Source organism: Dermacentor silvarum, chromosome 7 (genome assembly GCF_013339745.2).
Source record: "Dermacentor silvarum isolate Dsil-2018 chromosome 7, BIME_Dsil_1.4, whole genome shotgun sequence".
NCBI classification, from domain to species: domain Eukaryota; kingdom Metazoa; phylum Arthropoda; class Arachnida; order Ixodida; family Ixodidae; genus Dermacentor; species Dermacentor silvarum.
The window spans coordinates 85429540-85450559 of record NC_051160.1 but is presented as its reverse complement, the minus strand read 5'-3'; the positions used below and the strand labels follow the sequence as shown (position 1 = coordinate 85450559).

Below are 21020 nucleotides of genomic sequence, written 5' to 3'. Positions count from 1 at the left end.
ACCGCTGCTCAAGAAGCGAATCGCAGAGTGTGCACGCGGCTACCACCAGGCAACGTCCGGCTCAGTAGACCGCTGTGCAGGTAGCACCAGAAGCCGTAGCTCACCGTCGACACTTCAAATCATTCAAGTGAAAACGACGCAAAGAGACTGCGCTGCGGAGACCCTTAGTGCGTTCTGCCGAAAATGGAGCCGCTTCTCCAGCTTGCGCTGTGACTGTGCTCGGTGTGCCGCACAGGCCTGTGACTTTCTTTTCCCACTTTTATTTATCCTTATCTCTATGTCTTTATTTTAATGCATAGCACTAGGAGTGTCAAAGTGGAAAAACGTGTATGCCTATGAAGGCTGGGAAGCCGGTCCACATTGGACTGGTAGAGATAGGATGGGACTAGCTTAGAAAAGCGTATTACAAAAAAATCACCAGCGCTCCACCTGTCGAGAAAATGGGGGTAAGCATAGCTTGTCGTGTGTGTACCCGACCTGCTACTTTCGCGTAGTTACGAGGCGTGCCCCACCGTTATAGGGTTCCTAGAGGGCAAGACGACGCTGTCGCAGGCGTTCCGCTTCATTTGCCCTAAACCTAGGGTTGGAGGTTCTTCGCTGACCTTTCGCCTCGGCTTCGGAAACCCTCACACTGGAATCGCGTGGTCGACTACGAGCCCTTTCTCGAGCGAGTTAGCGTCGACGTTGCTCAGACGCAGCCCACCACGCGAAGCACCACCGAGGGGGAAGCAAGAAGTGAAATAAACTTAGCTGGGCTGGCCGCGGGCAGCTCTTTTTGGCTTTGTGATGCGTCTATTTAAAGTCCACATATCGTGTCTAACCCTCAATGACTGCGATATAGGCGAGGTTTGTTGCGGTAGCTCGTGGGTTTGGGCTAACGACGCTTTTCACGCAGCACTTTCGTCTTTTGCGTGGTTGTGAACCGGACTGAAAGGAAGGAGGGTAACACGGGTTCCCAAACTGAAGCATTCGTAAAAACCATTTTTTCTTCGTTTGGATATACGCCAATGGCCCACCATACGAACCGCCTTGAAGTCGGTATCAGCTTGCAAAGGGGCAACTCAGACGAAACGTTTCCAAGCGAATAGGCTTTTAATTATCCTAGGGTTAGTTTTATTGAATTTATATTCCCGGCAATCAGGTGAAAGCAGATTTTAAAAACACTTAAATTTCGTTTATTCTTGAGAGCTCCTGATTTGTCTTGGTTGCTGTATTTTACAACCTATTAGACTAAAAAGTCAATTGGGAGTAATAATTTATTTCGTTAAAAGCGTAAACGCACACGCAACAAAACGTCTTAGTCTATTTACCAGTCTTCACTCAATGGAAATATAGAACTTACATACTACGCTGATGTGAAGAACAAGGCAATTTCAAGAGACTGAGTCAAGAATCTAACTCATTATTAGGCGCGCTTGCGTTGGAAAAAAAAAGTCGCAGTTTCGCCCGAAAGGCGATGCGTCGATTGCGATAGCAAATTAGCGGACGGCTATATAAAGTAAAGATAGTAGTTTTTTTGGCCGTATGAACTATAAACATAGGCACACTAACTAAATTAACAAGCATGGCGTCACGCGCGCACGAGCAAACATTAACGCATCTCACTCGATGTCCTCGGAAACTCGCAACGAGCGAATAGAGCTTCGTGGCGCCACTCGCATCAGCGCGATCTTAGACCCGAAAACACAGGGAGGGCGGGCTCTGCCCCCGCCGCAGATGGCTTTCAAGATACAGCCGCTCAGGCGGGCGCTTGCAGCGTAGAACTCCCCCTTCCCCCTCCCTCGGAGCCTTGCGGCCCAGCGAGAGCGGGCGGAATCAGTAAAACACGGCCCCTCCACCTCCCTACGCTCCCTCCAGAGCATTGTACGCGACTGGAAGCCTGCGCACTTCCTTCCCGCTTCCCGCCATTGTGTGCGCGAGCCGCGATTGCTGGCTGACCGTGGCATGCTTTCACTCGCACATACAGAAGACGGTACGCGGCGACGATTTTTATCACCCATGGACATTATACTGAACCTCACGGCGACGCGACGGTGACGACGACGGCAGAAATTCTCCTATAGTGGCTATACCCAATAAATGTCTTATCGCAATAAACCTAACACTCAAAGCACAAGGATGGCCGTGCGCAGAGTCGTCCATCGTCGGAATCTTATCTATACGGATAAAGTCATCGGTTCATCAGACTAGACTGCTCGTAAATTGCAACGCATTGCGGGCGCTCGAATGTGATCAAGAATGTGAGCCAGTAATCGCTTCACGCGCGCAATCGGACTGGAAAATGATTTCTCTCTATTGAATTGGTGAGAACATTCGGAATATTTGAAATAATGCAGGTGCATCTTGAGAAAGCTCACCCAAGAAAGAAAGAAACACTATAAAGTTGCATTAAATATTACCTGAAATATAGAGCACGTCGCAGAAGGCGCCCCAAGGACTGCAAAACGGCGCCGACATACCAGAAATTCAAGAGCTAAACGCTTTACAATTACTCGTATTTATTAAACCTGCATTTCATGTGTCCATGCATCCTTGTAGTCCAGAGGCCTGTTCCACCATGCGTACTGTGTCGGAGCTCATATTTCATGTGACTGTACGTATGCCAGCATTAATTGCCCCAATGTCGCGATATTTTCATCGCTAGGTCTTAACATTTCACAGTCATAACATATTCCGCAACACAATCATCCTAATACTTTGGTGCTTCTCGTTCTGACGCACATGTGCCCGCAGCTCCATCTTTTACAAAGTACTGAAAAATGTATCCAATGCTTTCCCACAGGCAGCTGTTTTTAAAACTAATGACGCCCAAAAACCGAGCCACCACACGCGTTTATGAACTGCATTTGCTTCAAGAAAACGTGTGCAAGAATTCGCACTTCCTTTACTGCAAGCGTGCACTGCACCATAAATTCATACAACGAAAAGACGCAACACACCAAGGAAAAAGGCAGGCGAGAGGAAAGAGCGTCATAAATATTCCGGCGGCATTTCTTTAACGGCATCAAATTTTAATAAATAGACGAATGCAAATCTTTCTGACGTTATTGTTAACATTTGAATGTTCAGATGGTAACCTTTGGATACGAAGAATTTGAGTACCTGAGCGTAAAAAAAAAAAAAAAAAACAACCTTCTTTACCTTTTCAAACGTTTGACCTTAGGTGGCTCAAGGAAATCTTTTGTTTGAAGCTCCGTGAGTTTATAGCTGAGCGAAGAACATTTTATCTAACATGCTGCTGTAAAAACTGCGCGAGCTAAAATTACGCTCTCTGAAAGCGTAAAAGCACGTTTATAGTCTGACGTTCTCGACGCGCGAGCGAGCATCTCTTGCGGTCAGTCCCGCTACAGCGCTCCGCTGCGCGAGCGGAAATGCCATCTCCTGCTCTCTTCGGAGCATGCGCAGAACGATCCTAACACGCGCGGCGCTTTGAACTAGAGTGTACTAGACCACTGTCTAGTGCACTCTACTTTGAACGGACGTCTCGGTGAAGCCGCGTGGGTAGTATTCTAGGTCATTCTAGACGTGGGCGCCTTTTTTCTTCACGCAATGGATTGTAGGTAGGCGCAGTCGGCGCGACCAACGCGCGGATTGAGCAAGACCCATCTCGACGTCGGGCACGTCGGAGCCCGGTGGCAGCGTCCGGTTATGTTGGCTGAGCACAGTCGTTGTTCTCGCCATCCTGACGTAGCATCTTAGCGCGCGTGCACGCTCACGGTCCGCCGGACTATATATGTGCCTTAGCGTTTCTTTCTAAACACGCTTTACTATCTAAGGCGCTGCAGAGAAGTCCGCGTGTGGCTTGCGAGGCGAGAGGCGTGCCGCACAACCAGTGGTCCCTACACAGTGACTAAAGCTGGCGAGAGCTTCATTGAACATCGGCACATGCCGAGTGCATTCATGGCACAGCTCCCTAAAGCGTTGGCGTGAAAGACGTTCGTCGAAAAGTGATATATACCCAGTGATTTTACGGCGCAGCCTGCTCAATTGTGGCGCCCAGCATTGGGGTAACTTAAAGGATATATTTGTCTTTGTAGAACGACACGCTCCTGCTGGCACATACATATTTATCCCCGTTCACATCAAAGACGCTCATTGAAGACCAGCACAGGCTAACTCGCACATATCCAGTGCTCCAAGTCGGCGTCAAAAACTTTGAATGAAGAGGGGTACATACCCAGTCCCTCATCTATAGTGACTGATGTCGGCGGAAGAGAGGTTTGTTGAAGAGTTGTTCATATATACACATTACATTGCCACATACTCAGTGACTCAAGCTGGTATGACAGCTTCAAGCCTTTTGTGGCTTAGTTAGATAGGGCAGGTGCGGAGATTTGTTCGCTATAGACCCGATGGCTCTCGATGCGAGCACGGCTCTTTTCTGTGCCCTGTCGTTGTAGGTGTGCTTGTGTGCTCCCAGGGAGAATGCCGTAACGAAGCGAATGGTGGGACCTACAGTGGCAGTCTATCATCGGCCATCACTTCAAAAGAAACCCCGAGGTCCTGATTGAACACCGACGCTTCGGACAACCTGAGTGCTGGTCACCCTCAGGTTGGATCTACTGGTGGCGGACCAGTCTCTTTTGTCTCAAAACGGCAACGGACATTACTTGGAGGCTTGCCACGAAGCGACCACTTCAGCAGCGCCCACATAGACAATTATGGAGCCCGGAGCCGAGTGTCGATGGGTCAAAAATAACCTCCCTTCGAGGGAGTGTGCTGGTCTGGGCTGGTTGGTACATCATTGGTAAGAGAACAAACAGCGCTAGGACGGCGTCTCGCATAGGTTAAAGAAGGTCGCCGGAAAAATAGGCACACGCGTTTTGTTCAGCGCAAGGGACAAGTTGTCGGCGCTATGCCGCAAGGTAAACAAGGAAGGCCCCAAAAAAGCTACCTGCGAGAAGCAACACAGAAAAGCTCATGTTGAGTGCGCATGTGCTGTTGTGTGTAAGATCCCACTCAAGTGCAAACGCTGCTACATTGGCCAAACAGGCCGATGTTTGAATGACCGGCTGAGGGAACATGCGTACGCAATGAAAGGGTCTGTACCGAGCCATTTAGCCCAGCACTGCAAAGAATGCGGCTGCAAACCTCTCTTTGAAGATTGCACAATAATAGGTAGGTATAAAGATCAAAGAGCACGCGAGATTTTGGAAGCGTTTTGCATTCAATCGCACGGAAACTCCTGCGTCAGCGTACCCTCTGTCTCTCTGCATAGCTGCGAGATAAACTACTTGTTAAAAGCATGATAACCTGCCATGACGACGCGCGTGATTAACTACTTGTTAAAACATGATAACCTGCCTTGACGACACGCGTGATGTGATGATTTTATTCCCTTCCAGGCGCAGAAACCGTGTTTTTCTGGCCTTCTGCGCTGAGCCTGTGCTTTGTATATATTGCTTTGACAGCAATAAACCAGTGGTTGTTAGTTCAGCGCCTTGTCTGTCTACTCACTTCGTCCCGTCCTAGCGCTGTTTGTTCCCTTACCAATGATGTACCTAACCAGCCCAGACCAGCACACTCCTTCAGTTCATTTCTAGTTTATCGGGCTCTTCACTCCTGTTACCCCTTCCTTCTGAAATCATCAGTCAATTGTGTGAGCTTGCTCGCCGCCGCGACGTGCAAGGCAAGGTTGTACACCTTTTCACTGAAGAATTATTATTTGCCCCCAGAAGTCATCCGCCTATTCGGAGGGCTCGCACCTTCAGAGGGACACGCATGGAGAGTTTGCCGCATCCTGCGATCCGAAGCATGGCGTCAAATCCGCTTCTTCACAGAATGCCTGCACTGCGCCAGTAGTGGAACAGGCACCCAGGGAATCTGGCGAGAGGATCTTCCTCCGGGACGTTCGAGTAGCACAGAAAACAGCGGATTTCCTTTGGCTGCAACTTTTGCCTTGGTTGCCGAAGAAGAACCGCCGATACAAGGAACCAGGCCAGGAGGTGGTCATCCTTGGAGACGTGCACCTACAGAATGACGTAAAACAAGTGCTACGGAAGGGGCCAAAATTTTGCGGGCACCCGAAGCTGGACAGGGTGGAGCTGCTCAGCCTGGTGAGAAACACCGTGGGAAGGGCAAAGGAGGATGAAGTTGGCCGATTTGTTCAGGAAGGCGTCGAGTGCCTACCGCAAGAGGTCAAGAAAACTGGTCAACGCTCTCGCTTCGTTGTGGCCTCGCTACGAAGAGCTGACGCCAGACTCCTCCAGGCCGATAAGGAGGGGGGCTTCGTGCTTATGCCAAGGCGGCAATACGACTGCAAAGCTGAAGAGGCCATCTCAAAGAACTTCAAAGGGCTGGTCGGCGTCAACCAGACAAAAACTAGAACCCGAGTGGCCAAGATTTGTGAAGAGGTGGGTCTCTCTGCCCTGGCCAAGTCTGTCAAGGAAGCAGGAAATTTGTGCCTTTCGGTGTTCTTTTCCGTGAAAACCCACAAAGAAGGCAATCCTTTCCGAGCCATAGTCTCGGAGCGTGGTACTTGGCAACGGTGCGTGGCTTCCTACTTGCAGTCGTCCCTAGACGTTCTCCCCGTTGATGACCCGTGTATCATCATGAGCCCGACCAGTGTTTCCGAATACCTTCAGAATGGGTGCTCGGAGCAAGTAGGTGCCTTCTCAGTTGACGTGAAAGACTTATTCTATTCCTTGCCCCACAACCTCGTGTGTGATGAAGTTAGCCAGTGCATTGATAGGTATGGGACCACTAAGTTTCAGAATGCATGTGGTATACATATTGACAAGTTTTTAGAGCTTCTTAGTTTTTACCTCGAGTCGACGTTCATAAGCTACAATGGTGCCATGTTCATCCAACGGGATGGCGTGTGCATTGGGTCTTGTATCGCTCCTGTTCTTAGCAACCTTGTGCTAGCACGTTTTGACAGAAGCCTCATGGGCTGCCTCCTACCGACCAGCGTAAGAAAAGTATTTCGCTTTGTGGATGATTTCCTTGTGCTACACAAAACTGACGGAACAGGTAAACTCTCGCGTGCTAATGAAATTTTCGACATCTTTCAATCGGTAATGAAACCTTTAGAACTAACGATCGAGCATCCCTCCGATAATAAGATAAGGTTTCTCGACCTAGAGATATCGCTAGAAAGGGAACACGTTTGTTGGGCTTACAACCCCCGCTCGAAGAAAAGTATTCTCCCCTTCACGTCTGCGCACTCAAAAATAGTTAAAAGAAGCATTGCCGTCTCATGTCTCAGAGCAGCTCTGACCCGTTCATGCCACCACCGGGTGGCTAGCAGCTTCATGCACCAAGTGCACCGGCTCACCAAGGCTGGGTACCCCATGGCCCTGCTGATGAGTGTCTCGAAAAGCTTTTGGTGAGCCTCACCAGAGGGAGGGCAGGACGTGACGCCCAAGACAAGGGACCTCATGTGAGCACCACCGTAATACCCTATGTCCATGAGGTCTCGCATAGGTTAAAGAAGGTCTCCGGAAAAATAGGCACACGCGTTTTGTTCAGCGCAAGGGACAAGTTGGCGCTATGCCGCAAGGTAAACAAGGAAGGCCCCAAAAAAAGCAACCTGCGAGAAGCAACACAGAAAAGCTCATGTTGAGTGCGCATGTGCTGTTGTGTATAAGATCCCACTCAAGTGCAAACGCTGCTACATTGGCTAAACTGGCCGATGTTTGAATGACCGGCTGAGGGAACATGCGTACGCAATGAAAGGGTCTGTACCGAGCCATTTAGCCCAGCACTGCAAAGAATGCGGCTGCAAACCTCTCTTTGAAGATTGCACAATTATAGGTAGGTATAAAGATCAAAGAGCACGCGAGATTTGGGAAGCGTTTTGCATTCAATCGCACGGAAACTCCTGCGTCAGCGTACCCTCTGTCTCTCTGCATAGCTGCGAGATAAACTACTTGTTAAAAACATGATAACCTGCCATGACGACGCGCGTGATTAACTACTTGTTAAAACATGATAACCTGCCTTGACGACACACGTGATGTGATGATTTTATTCCCTTCCCGGCGCAGAAACCGTGTTTTTGCTGGCCTTCTGCGCTGAACCTGTGCTTTGTATATATTGCTTTGACAGCAATAAACCAGTGGTTGTTAGTTCAGCGCCTTGTCTGTCTACTCACTTCGTCCCGTCCTAGCGCTGTTTGCTCCCTTCGAGGTGGCAGCACCTGCAACATTCTGCAGAAGCGGTAACGAGCCGTCAAGGCTAGGCTTATCAACTCGCAACGACCGTCACGGAGAAACCACTAATTGATGCTAGCGACCAACATGGGAACAGCGTCTACTTCAGACTTCCAATTGCCATGTGGTTGCGTCGTAGGCCTATTCGAAGTACATACATCAAAGATAGAGTTATTCAAGGTGGTGCGACCATAGGCGGAGTGCTGTGCACAGTGCCAACCCTCTGATTGGATGAGACGCGATCATCAAATACCTTTGTCTAGTGACCTAGGGAAAACGACGGTTTTAAAAGAGGACATCTTTGATGCAGAGGTGTATGCTGACATGTGTTTACTCAGACATGTAACGAGATCAGACATTTGAAGTTCCCCGAAATTTAGTGCACTCCTATATCTGGAACAACTTGTGTACATATGTCCAATAAACCGGTTTGGTTTTCCTTGAATCTCCAGACCTCATCTTCTTACGAACAAGGAACTATCGGCGATAGAGACGGCTGATGACGTGGGTCCACATAGTCGGCTAAGTGTGATACCCCGCTATAGCACAGGCCACCCACCATGTTTTAGGCGCACCAGCGGGGAAGCCAAGCAACCCTCCGTATGACGCTTCAGTCCGAACCACGAACCCAGAACTGGCTCACAACACTCAGCAAAGCAGCCAGATGATCTTACCATTCAACTATTGACAGAATCTACCAGGTTAGCAGGAAAACGGTTAGATAAATACACAGATGCATTGATAGATTGATGAGTAAATAGATATATAGTTAGCCGCCCGAAAGCGCGTTAAGCAGTTGCAAAATTACAAAAGTAGTTGTTAAAGCGAAAGCCTTATATGTCTCAAGGTGAGGTCACTGTTTCGAGGCCGTTTCAAAACTGCGTCGTCGACACGAAATTACCCTTTTAGGATAAAAGGTCATAATGTGCACAAAACCGTGATTAAGGGTGGAAGAATGATTAAGCAAGTTAACTACAGTGCTAATGGGTAAAAAGAGAGGTGAATTAGGTGAATTAACAGTGCATTGATGGTCAATTAAAGGGGTTTAGTCGGGTGGTAGGAGTCAAACGAAAGGTAATGATGAGATAGAGTGAGCTAAGATAATGAAGAGTGAACGAGAGAGGCATATGACTAGAGACCGGATTTTAGGCAAATGCCTATTTTGTTCCTTGCGCTCTTATCGCCCCACTTTGATATATGAGCATGAATTAGGGGTTAAAAAGGGCGTTTATAGTATTTTTATAGTGCCTATAAATGCCTATTTTGGCGTTTGTGCCTAAATGCCTATAAATATCGGCGCCTATATGAACACTATTTAGCCTCAAGTTTGGCTTTCGAGTGCAGTTTGAGACCGCTATTCATTTTACAGGGTAACATTCACTGTTGGTAACCTATGGGGTTCAACCTAGTCCTCTATATTGTCCCTTTCACTAAGAAAAGGAAGGAGGGACCTGCATTGTTTCGAAAAGTGCAGACAGCGCTCCTTTGGGTGCCTGCTTTTGTTCAAACGTTGCTTATTTTGCATGCTAGCTTTCTTTATAAAGTTATAAATATGCAATACCATTGAGGTTATTGGGACGAAATGTGTTACAAACTTTGTGGTAGCGAGTCACAATTCTATGTACCGTCCCTGTATGCTGCGATAAGTGAACATTGAGACATTTGTTGATCGAAGGACCAATTGATCGATTGATACTCAAAGACGATGTTTCAAAAAGATAGCGCTGATGCACGGAGCATGTTTTTATGCTGGGCACTAAACATTCGTTAAAACAAGGTCCACCTGGTAGCTGCACGTCTAAATACATCGGGATGCCAGAAAGAATTTCCGAGGTACGCCGCGCCAAGTTAGCACCCGATTGAATTCTAGTACCTTATCCGCTGCCGCGGTGCTTTAATAGTTGCCACTGTGGAATTTAGCGGATTGACGTCGCACACCGTGCGTGCGCTGAGTTATATTAATATTATATCCGTGGAAGCTGAGCTTATCCTTGCGCTTCAAGTACGTTGTGATCGTATGACGCGCGTGGCAGCCCTCTGCTCAAGTGCAGTTCTACCATCAAATAGGACGCGGCAGGGTGGTTCGAGCACTTCGATGTGGAAGTTAGAATGCTTATTGATGCTTATCGTATTTATTTACCTTGTGTGAGCCTGTCAGGATATGCTTAGTATGTTAGCATGTTTATTGATGCTGTGATATTGAATATACGCTTCGTATTTAATAAATCCGCAGGCATTTGCCCAGATTCCTTGCGAGAAAAGTACCATCTGGCGCAGCGTGAGAAGACGGAATGTGCTCTTGGCAAAAGTTAAGCGCGACAAGCCGTCAACATCGAAAAAGTCGTTTTTGACAACAGCCTTCAAGCACGACAGGACAAACGCTTTCAAGGTCGATTTGTACGAGGCCCTAGTGGCTACAAATATGCCTTGGGTCAATATTGAAAATCCCGTGCTGAAACAATCCCTACAGAAATATTGCAACCACAACGTGCCGTCTGAGTATGCGTTGCGGAAGAACTATTTCCCGCCTTTGTATGAAGAAAAGTTAAGGAGAATCATAGAAGGGGAGCTTGGTGACTCCTGCATTTGGATTTCCGTCGACGAAACAACAGACGTCAAAGGGCGCTTCTTCACTCAATTTATAGCTGGGAAGCTTGCAGCACACGGAAGAAAAGGGTTTTCCTTGTGTGTTCGAAGCCTTTGGAGAGAACAAATGGGGAGTCTGTAGCATACTTTGTAAACGAATCTCTGAAGGTTCTGCACCCTGCAGGGGTTGAGGACACCAAGGTTTTGATGCTCTACACAGAGGCCGCAGGCTACAAGCACAAGGCAGCTCATCTACTGAACACCTTCTACCTGTAGATGGTGCATATCACATGCCTAGCGCATGCGCTTCACCGTGTTTGGGAAGAACTGAGGAAGCACTTCATTGACGTCAACGAGCTTATTGCTTCAGCCAAGGCCGTGTTCCTGAACCCACTCTCTCCCCTGCGCTCTTTCAAGGAGAAGTTGTTGGACGTAACCTTTCCACCAGAGCCCATCGACACACGTTGCGGAACATGGCTAGAAGCTGTTGAGTACTACAACTACTACTTTTCGGACATCAAGGTCGTGATTAACAGCTTTACAGGTGACGAGAGTGCTGCAGTCAGGAAGGGTCAAGGTGCTCTCTTTGTGGATAGCATCCAAGAAGAGCTCGCCTACTTGTGCGCCAACTGTCAAACACTATCAAGAAACTTGGAAGTACGGGAGAAACTCTAATTAAGAACATTGCACTAATTCTCCATACACAGCAAATAATCGCCGCCGTTCCTGAAGGACCAGTAGCCGAAAAGGCATGTGCAAAATTGCAATCGGCCTTGGACAAGAACGAGGGATTTTCTGCCTTTAAAGAAGTTTCAGGACTTTTTGCTGGTGAGCACTCTAGGATCCCAGTGTCGGTTAACCTATCGAATGTTCGTAATTACAACTACGCTCCAACAACATCTGTCGACGTCGAGCGTTCCCTCTCAGCGTACAAGCTCATTCTCAGTGGCAAGAGGTACAATTTTTAATCGAAAAATCTGAAGACGGTGGTAGTTGGTATTGTTTCCACAATTTTCGCAGTGATTCTTAGACTATGCTTAGCGTGCTCTCAAGACAGATTTCTTGAAACATGTGCACTTCAAATGGGTGGAAATATATTGGCAGTGTTCGGACGTCTTCCCTGTACAATTCCGATAATGTCACTGTATATGAAAAAATTGCCAGAGTTGCACCTAACAATCCTCACGTAGGAACATGCTAATTTCTTAATAAATAGTAGTCTCTCTTGCATTTATTATTTGTCTGTTTTTGTTGTGTGTTAATTAATTCGCGTCATTACATAAAGTAGCGCTTTTTTTATCAGTATTCTCAGCTTTCAAGTATTCGTTTGCATGCCTGTTTCACTATATGCGACACTCGAGTAAGCTCGAGTAAGGACAATATGACAGGGGTCATATTGAACATGACTATGAGCAGCGTGCTTGTTGAATTAAGCCAGTTGATCGTCATTAGTGCAGCACTTTTATGAGGCAATTGCATGGTTATGTTCAACTGTTCGCGCCTTTGTGCCACCATAAACAGTGACATTTTTTGCTTTCCTGTCGTAGATGAAGGTCGCGAACGTCTTCGTTTGAAATTATTTGCATTTATGTAAACAAATATTGTGCCTATATTTACGACGTTGGAGGCCTAAAACGTTGTTTTGCCTGCCTATTTTTGGCGCCTAAAACGCGCTTTTTTGATGCATAAAAATCCAGCCTCTACATATGACCGTTGGAATCCCCCCCCCCCCCCCCCTAATCCTCACATTTGGCGTTCCCGACGTGGGACAAGCTCTTGAACAACAGGAAGACGATCACTTCGGTGCGAGGGAGGCTTCATCCGGACCAGCATGATGCCGCACTCATAGGAGTCATTGCTAGTTAGGTTGCGCATGTGCCTTCATGAGTGCGAAATAACCCTGCACAGTGTCACCTAACTCATGCATACGTTGAGATTTGCAGCGAGTTTCCTCCGAAGAGTACATCTAAAGCAAGTGAGTGCAGCAGCCGACACGGTGGCCGATTTTAACAGCGAAGTTGTTCTTAGTCGACCCGTCGCCATCTGTTCGGCGTCACGGAAGTCACATGACCAGGAGAGGATGAGAGCCGAGCTGGGGGAGGGCAGGTACGTGACCAGCAGAACAGGGGAGGCAAGCTGGGTGAGGAGACGTCCCATCAGAGGCCGCACTGGGCGCGGGGAGGAGAGGCGATAAGAGAAGGTGTTTCTGCGTGGCGTGTCCTTTTAGATAACGCGTAGACCTGCTGCTGACGCCGTCCGCGTTTCCCCGCGTTCACGCCGAACGCGCGCGCTATCCGTGACTGCAGCTTCCAGATTCCTCTGGAGGCGTCTCGGCGGTTTCGACCAGAGAACTGGACCACGGCCGCTGGATAAAAAAAAAAGTTGTCGCAGTTTCACCTAAAAGGCGAACCATTAATTGCGATAGCAAATTTGTAGAGAGCTATACGGAGTAATGATATTAGCTTTATCAGCTGTATAAACTTGCACATTCAGCAGCACCGGCAACACGCAGAACTGTTGTCGACGCCGTCGGCGTTTTGCCCGCGTTCGCTCAAAGTGCGTGCGGCGTTGGTGACTGTTGCCAGAGCCTCTGATATAAATAGGCACTTGGTGCCGCAGCTAAACGTCGCCTCCCTTCCCTCCCCCCCCCCTCCCTCACGGCCTCTCGTGCATCGGAAGGAGGCGCGTTTGCTCTACATATATGGTGATTGTAAAGGAGGAAAGAGACGCCTACTTCTGCAGCCCTTAAGCGAGCACGGCGCAGAACGCGCGTTTGTTCTCCGCTGTGCGTTCACTCCCCGTGAAAGCGCGCGCCCCTCGCGCCCTTTCACTCGCACATACAGCGTTCGGCGCGCGGCGACGATTTCATCTCCATTGACGTCATACGGAACCTCACGGCGACGGCGACGGCGACGCCGACGGCAGAAATCTGCTTTTGAGTGTCCATATAATTGCTATCGCAATGAAAAGGTGCGGCCTGCCGCGTGCATCGAAAACGGTGTGATCCGCCGCGGCGCCACACGCCGGGGTCTGTTGTCTGGCATCGGCATAGCAAATGCGTCAGGAACGCGCTTGGAACGCCGTCGCGCGTGCAAGCCGAAGCGTTCCATCCCCCTCAGCTAGCGCCGTTCGGCACAGCCAAGCGGCCGACAATGCAACTACGGCCGTCACGTTCGCTCCCATAGCAGCGCGCCCGACGCGGCAGGCTGCAGCGTTTTAGGGGCGAAGCTCCTTATAGCGGCACCCGTTCCGTCCCCGTCGTCGTAGTAGTAGTGTGTAACCAGTCTGAGAAAAATGAGAAAAAAATTCCGAAGTTGTGTCCGTAGCGCGGAATCGAACCAGGGACCCCTCGCTTCCGAGCGCGCGGCGTTAGCCCACTACGCCACGAAGCGGACATGAACACACGCACCACGATGGCAATAAATACCCAACATTAACGAAAGGCCGCGTTTCTAGCGCGTTTCTAACGCGTTTATGCTAGCGCGTTACGGCCCGTGTAAGAAGCTGGTGTAAGACGCTGTGGCCTCTCCGCCTTACCTTCAACGCGTTTCGAACGCGCTGCCCAAAGCGGTGGCAAGTCAAGTTCAAGTCGAGGAGCGTTTATGAATACGGACGGGGGGTATACTCTCTCAGCAGTCATGCGATGGCGTCGACAAACGCGGTGCACGTTCCGGCATGTGTAAATGGCTGCGTAAGCCGCTGTGGCCGCTCCCCCTTACTAGAGAGTACTGCACGTTTCTAACGCGTTTGTGCTAGCGTCCCCTTAAGCGGGAGATCCGATGGTTCCCTTCGGAGCTTCGCCCACTCATCATCATTCACCCCGTGGATATGCTGTGATTTTTTTTTTATCCAGCGGCCGTGACTGGACACTCGTCGAGTAGCGTCGGAAGTCGCTGTTTCGTCTCGCCTCGCAACGTTTCAATATCATATAACTGCCTGTTGTTGATTGTGTTTAAGCAATCGCATCACGCGCAACCATTACGTGCACATGTAACACTCGTAACACTCAGCGTAACTAACACAGCTTCGCTGTTCGACCATCTTCACGGAGTGGAAGGGTCACTGATTTTTAAAGACGATAGTCTTTCTTGGGGAACTTAAACGCTGAAAATTTGGTCTGTCTGTCTGTCTGTCTGTTTGTCTGTCTGTCACCCGATTCAGCCACCCGGCCAAAATTGGACCACTTGCTTACCGCCCACACTACTTAAACTGGTACGGCTGTTCATACTTGTGAACGTAATCGATCACAAAGTAAATATTACGCATATCTGAGGCGCAACATCACTAGGTAAGTATTAGGAGGTGTGTTCCTTTAATAGAAAATACATAGATACGTAACTCTAAAGACCCTAGTTTCTTAAGCTGCGCTGAAAATGCCATGCTATGCGCGTTTTATTTGCAGCCCGTCGCTGCAGCCTCACGTGCAAGCTCGCACGAGCAAACGCCGCTGGCGCGCAGCGAAGCATAAGCCGCGTTTACATGAACGCGACAACTGGCGCATCGCATCGCATCACATTAATTTTCTAGTGCATCGTATCCATGTAAACGGGGATAATGCGCTAGGAAAGCGCGTCGCATTAATGCGTCAGGCAGGGGTGGATTGAGACGCGTAAGTCGACTTTCGCAATGCATGTAAACGCGATTACAGCGCATTAGGAATTATAGGAAATACAATTTGCTGTGGATCTGCTGGGCGCTCGCCGAGCTGCTTCGTGGCGTGACGCCGGAAGCGTCTGCAAGCGCTGCTTTGCGTTCAATGTGCGTGTGCCGCCACCAGCGCACCAGGGGTGATGCGCTACATGTAAACGCTAGCGCATCGCATTACACGTGATGCGCTAGGAAATGTGATGCGCTACTGTCGCATTCTGTCGCATTCATGCAAACGCTGCTATAGACCGCTGCATAGACGGAACGCACGGAGTAATACATTTTAATGGTCGTACTTCTTGCGCAGCTTTTTACAGCGTTGCACCTGGCTGATGTATGAAACGGAGTATAGGATGGCTAATTTAGCAGTACAGAGTTTGGAGGCACATAACCGTAATCCGTAGCGTTCATTTAATTAGGAATACATATTGTACTGGTTTTTGCGTTAGTAAATGAAAAATCAATGCGTTAGAAATGGCGTCGAATGCGTTAGAAATGGTGTAGGAAACGCTACGCGTTAAAAGAAGAAGCCGCGGCTCTGCAGCCGGCTTTAAGTCAACGGTAATAAAAGGTCCCAACAGATGGCGCGAGAGCAGGGCGAACGCGGTAAATTTGAATTGAATTCAGCAAAATCTCCATTGCATCCATCATGGCAGGAGTGAGAGGGGAGGGGAAGAGCGTGAGGGGTGGGAGGGTGGACAAGAGAGGGTGTTACTTATCAGGGGTGGCAGAAGACTATCGTCTTTCGATGTCATTTGCAGCGAAGCAAGCAGATATGCGGCCAATTTTTTTGAAGGGAAAGCTTCACTGCGCTACCTCGGGCTACAGATCAAACCACAAGAGCGCGTTTAGAGTCCGACGTTATCGGCACGCGGGCGAGCGTCATCAGATGGCGGGCGCGTAGGAGCGCACTGGCCGCGCGTCCGGTGACGTTGGCGGCGTCAGTACGTCGAACCGTCGGTCGAACGATAGCCGCTGTTGCTCTCGTCAACGTGACATAACGTGTGCGCGCGTTCACGCTACGTCGGACTATATTTAGGCATTTACGGAGCACTGAAAAGAGACATTGCCGCCGCTGCCCGTGTAGAGTTGGGCCCGGCTGCCAGTTGCATGCAAGTCTCACTACTTTACTGACCATTGCAGTGCATTCATAGGCATAAAATGATGAATAAATACTGTATTTATTGCAAGCATGTCTGTATACCAGTGCGAAACCACACCTCGGCCACAGATCGACAATGGGCCTAGCCAAGGCAGTGAAGCTTTCGCTTTCAACCAGGGTTAACCAAAGCTAAACCACACCAATTTTTTTCCCTGTACATATGTAAATAGCCTCTCTTCTGTATATTTCGCTCTGGGAGCCGGGCGCCGGAAACGCTGGCTATAGGAAGACAGCGGGGCGCAGTCCGAGGAGTTCACTCAGAAGCTGCCTGTTGGGCAGCGAGTGGGGACCACTTATCTAGGCCTGTATCTGCTCGTGGCGGCTCATTAGAACCCTTTATGGGTATTTTTTGGCTTCTTTATGGGTATTTTTTGGCTTTGAGAACCGTAATGAACGCGATTAGGCATGCGATCCCATGAGAAGACGTGGTATCGTTCCGCACCTGCAGCAAGTTGTGTTTCCCTCCATTTACAATAATTTATCATCTCTTTAAATCAATTAGTAAGTGCAAGTAATTTCCCCTATGTTGTCCTGGGAGCCGTTGTTTGTTGGCTTCTTGTGATATGATTAATAAACTCGGGCCCCTCGGTTCCCCTTTCTTCTCGTTCACCTCTGAATTGAGTATCGAAGCGTAAATATTTAGGTGTCACTTTAGCAAAAGCTCTCATGTTAACAACATAACCTGAAGTGGAAATCAATGTACATGCTGAGCACTAACGTGACTCTTCTCTATGAGAAGACGCATTCATCTTGCGCCCCTAGATGGAAATCTGCTTGCCTACAAAATACTTGTTCGACCAGTGCTGGAGTACGTCAATAATGCTTGGCTTCCATACACAAAATAACTCATTGCAAGAATGGAGTGGGTGCAGAGGGAGTCAATAGGGTACATTTATAATAAATACAAGTTAACGGATTCATCGACTGATTTAATATAGAGAGCTGGTTTTTTCACACTGGAAAAGTAGGGCAAAACCACCACGACTGAATTGTTTGTTTCAGCTTATTCGTAGTGACAAACATTGACACATCCGACCTAAATTCTTCGAATCATGCTAGGTCAACACGCCACAAGCACTGTCGAACGTCGAATGAATACACCTCTAACTCAATTTGCTTTCAATAATAATATTTCCTTAAATTAATTTGAGTACAAAATGAACTTAGTCCTTTCTTTACTAACGCTTTACCTTTAAATAACTCCTTCATAACTTCGAGCAGCTGCCATTTTCCACAGCGTTCGCTCGGAGCTTGCCCCTCGTTGATCATCGAGAGGAGAACGGCAGGGAGACGAGACGACGTAAAACAAACTGATTTAGTACATTGATGCGGACGAGCGAACATTGCGCAACAGAGCAATGTAGCGCAAAAGTTAAAGCGGAGTTCTTATGCAGGGGGGGGGGGGGGGGGGGTGGTAGCGAGCCGGGGAAGTCGGTATAATACTGAAAAAAAAAAAACCAAAGAAAAAAGCCGCTGTGGAGAGGAGGTGCCGCGCCACTGCCGTTCCTGTTGCCACGATGACGTCATCAACCGTGTACCCCGCCACTTTGCTACAGTATCACCCGCCTGTAAGGGCCGTAACGGAAGGGCGCCAAGGCGCTAGCATTGAAAAGAGCGGCTGCATTAACTCGAGCAATGGGAGCCACAGGGAGAATAACATGGCGGATTCGTACACAAGCACGAGGCACGGTCTGGTCCAATCAGTAACTAAGGCCAAGACCGGAACTTAAGTGGGCACAGCCGTCTCATGCGCGCACCTGCAACTCTGGCAGGGTTGCCGTTGGAGGCTGCTTTACGACCCCGTCTGGTGATGAAAATTTCAGGTTTGCTCTTTGTTCTTTCTCTCTGCTTTGAACTTCTATTTTAGCCAGTTAAGAAATATTGGAGATATAATAGCAAGCAAGAAAGCAAGCATAAAGACGACCCATTAATTTTAAGCTTTTCTGTCGTCATGGCCTCTCCCACTCAAGTCCGCACGCGCACCGCGACTGCAAAAACGAAGTGAAACAGTCGCGCGCATGTAGGCAACCTACGCGTGGCTAACAAGCTCACGATGCTACACACTCCTGACGCTGCGCGTCATCTGGTGAACACAACGCACATCTAAAAACGTTCTCCGTCAACATCGCGCTCCCAAAGTCATGCGCAAAGGCGCAGCCATGTGGACAGTGTAGCGCTACGTATTGCTACGACACGAGAAGCACGATACCAGCGTGACAACACTTGTGCAGCTCAAAGCGACAGAGTTTCTGCTTTGCGCCTCCAGCGTGCCGAGACAGCCATCTGCCACGGGAAAACACGCGAATGCGAAGCGCACGTTCCGAGAAGAATGACGAAAGGACAAGAAACTGAGCGGTAAGCTAAGCAAAAACTATGCATCAGGCGGTTATTTGCGTGTCGCGCTGCACCCCTCATGTATCTTTATTATCAAGTGTTACAGGCTGGCTTTTATCTCGTGACAATGGAGAGACCGTTCACTGCAATTACAGCAATTGCAGCATTCGACCGAATACAGTAATCTGCTCAAGCAAGCCGAAACCACGAAGCATTGCGAGTCCGCAGTAATCCGCAGAACTGCGTTCCAAATATGGGACCTCCTTCTGTATACACAAATTTTGTAATTCATTCAATGTCCAAATAAAACCACTTCTGACTTCTGACTTCTGAGGCTTCTGGCGTCTTCTAGTCAAACTATGAGAAGGTTCACCGAGAGTTAAGGATTGCCTTGTAGACTGCCGTGCACACGTCTATAAATGCTGTCGATGAAATTGGTGAGATTCTGGATTCGGAATTCAAGTATTTCGATCTCCACAGAACAAAGTGCACAGCTATAATTGCAAACGTCCTCTGTTCGCGACTTCTCTGCGTCTGCGTGACCGCATTTATTCCACGCTCTTTTCGCTGCAGGAAACAACTTTTTTTTCCCACCCTTGGACCGCCTAACAACGAGAAGGACTCTGCGGCATAGCCATTCACACAATAAATGCCGAGAACACGACAAAACTGTATAAACTACATCAATGTGGTACGCGCAAGTTTGGCAGGACTGGACAAAGCGATCTGGCTGCAAAACACTTCCGACTGGCAGCAGGCAGCCAACACAACGCGAAAAAAGAAAAAAACGCAGATATTCTGCTGAAATACACTAAAATTACATGCTTCGTACAGGTTAAGAGCCCTCTGTCATTGTTTCTAAGGTATTACACAATATAAAACACAGTGAAGACTCATGCGCAAACAGAAGAACTTCCTATTTAATGTCTCAACGCGCGTAACTCTATGGAAGCAGCTGCACGCCTCTCGAGCAAGCGCCGAAACTGGGAGGGTGAGTCTCAAGTAACAAGAGGAAGAGGGGCCGCGAGGAGCTTAGGTTGAGAAGATATGTCTCTATGCTTAGATTTTTCGGCCTTGAAGAAACTATTCAATTTGAACATTTAGCAGGTTTTATTTCACTTTGCTACCAAGGCAGTTTTGGGCGGACATATATCAAACATGGTGAACAGCCCGGAATACCTGTAATCCTAGCATTTACACCAGTAGACCTGTTAAATTGTGCATAATAAAATCCGCTGGCTATTTGCTTTTGTGTTTGGGCTATCTTTTGATACTATTGTTTCGGGTCTGCCAAAGTTCTTTTATTTGAAAAGTAGCACTGCTAGGCTCCAGGAAACGGGTTCGATCCCCGGCCGTTGCGGCCGCATTTCGATGGGGGCGGAAAGCCGCAACCTCAGATGTTCCTGGTTAATTCGGAGTCCGCCACTGCGGTGTGCCTCTTAATCACATCGTAGTGGGTAAGTGAAACCACGGAAAGTATTATATTTGAGAAGTTCGCTGAATCATGCGTAATTCATCCACCATAAATGCCAAAGCTTTTAAGTACTTTTTGAAATACTATTTTAAAAAATCAATCTGGTTAATAAAGGTATGGAAGTGGTCTCCAACTCTCCTTAAGAAAGAAGCATTCCAATATTTGATTACCTGATCGTTCTGATTTATTTAGCAGTGCAAAAACTAATTCAAAGCGAAAGAAACTTGTAATATATAACCACACCACCAAGCGATGCTGCCTTGTGTCAATTACGAGTTTTCTTTTTTGTTGTTGTTGTTTACAGCGCAGTTGGGCATGTTTGGCAAAAATATCGTCGAGGAAGAGGGTTGACGGTGCTGTTGCCACTGGGTTACTGCCGACGAAGCTACTCCTCCGAAGTGTACCTGTTCCCGACAAGCACAACTGCAGTTAGGAGTTATGGGTCCGCTTGCACTGCAACATAACCTGCGACTTGCATTCAAGGAACAAAAAGCAGCTCTCTTGACTTCAACTTCCGGAAAGATACAATAACAGCTTTTGTGGCGTAACCGAATACTATGTTGCGCCACAACAGCTTTGCAGTCTCCGTCGAAGATACATCAGTGTGCTTGAGCCCCATGGCGCCATGACGCCGCCTTCCTACACCCCGCGCGACGGAGACCGC

General features: G+C 48.4%; 1 pseudogene; it reads left to right on the top strand.

Moving 5' to 3' along the window:
* Window positions 1–2557: 2557 nt before the first annotated feature.
* On the top strand, window positions 2558–7946 carry LOC125947160 (uncharacterized; annotated as a pseudogene).
* The last annotated feature ends 13074 nt before the right edge of the window (window positions 7947–21020 follow it).